Genomic DNA, 1226 nt, shown 5'->3' with positions numbered 1-1226 from the left:
TCATGTCTTACACTGTCTGACGTCTCCCTTCACCCACTTTTCTGTTGTCTGTCCCCCAGGGAGGAGGTTATATGTAGATCCTTGTAATCCATTCCCCCTTTCTACCCAAACTTCCCTCCAACCTCCCAGTATGGCCACTCTCACCACTGATCCAGAGGGGTTCACCTGTCCTGAATTCCCTGTGTTTCCAGTTCCTATCTATAACAGTGTACATCCTCTGATCTGGCCAGATTTGTAAGGTAGAATTGGGATCATGATAATGGGGGCGCAGGGGGAAGAGGGGCGAGGAAGCATTTAAGAACTAGAGGAAAGTTGTATGTTTCATCATTGCTACACTGCACCCTGACTGGCTCATCTCCTCCCCGCTGCCCTTCTGTAAGGGGATGTCCAGTTGCCTACAGATGGGCTTTGGGTCTCCAATCTGCACTCCCCCTCATGTTTATGAATCACTTAAAAAGCCTTGCTGGTGCGGTGGTTACACTCTCTGCTAATAATGTCAAGTTCAGGTGTTCAAACCAATCAGTATCTGTGAGCAAAAGTGGTAGTCAGCTTCAGTAAAGCTTACAACCTTGGTCGTGGGTGCGTGGGGGTAATATTAGAGCTGATTGTGATGATGCATATACAACTATTTTTAGAAGCAGTTTAACTATAGAAGTGTATGATATGTGAATATTATATCAAGAAAACTACTTAATTAAAAAGAAAGAAACCCAACTTGACCTATGGTTATGGAGGTGGAACAATTTGGAGAGGAATATCAATAATGGCTGTCCAACACAAGAGTATAATCAATGGCACTGAATTATACATGTCGAAGTTGTTGAATTGGTGCACATTTTGTTGTGTATGTTTCTGCCAACATTGGAGGGGGGCGGGAATTACATGAATAACGAGTGCAAGGAGGAGGAAAGTGTTCTAAAATGGATTGTGGCAAAGATTGCACAACCCTTCTTGATATGACTGAAATATTGAATTGTAGGATATGTGGTGAAGTGCCAATAAAACTGTTAACCCCCCAAAAGACTACAACCTTCGAAACCTTCTACTGGGCGCCGGGAAACATCCTCCTGTGGATAAGTATGCAGGTGAAATGTGTCATGGTTCACACTGCTTTGGAGGAGAGATGGTCCGGCGAGCCGCATTGGATTGTGCTCGGGGCCAGTGCTGTGGCTAGCTGGCGAAATGCTGGAAGAGGTCTGCTGTAACCAGCCTGCCCTGGCTGGTTC

Source organism: Echinops telfairi, unplaced genomic scaffold (genome assembly GCF_000313985.2).
Source record: "Echinops telfairi isolate 266 unplaced genomic scaffold, ASM31398v2 ScPeMD7_5805;HRSCAF=6673, whole genome shotgun sequence".
Lineage (NCBI taxonomy): Eukaryota > Metazoa > Chordata > Mammalia > Afrosoricida > Tenrecidae > Echinops > Echinops telfairi.
The sequence above is the reverse complement of the archived record's forward strand: the minus strand, read 5'-3'. Positions refer to the sequence as shown.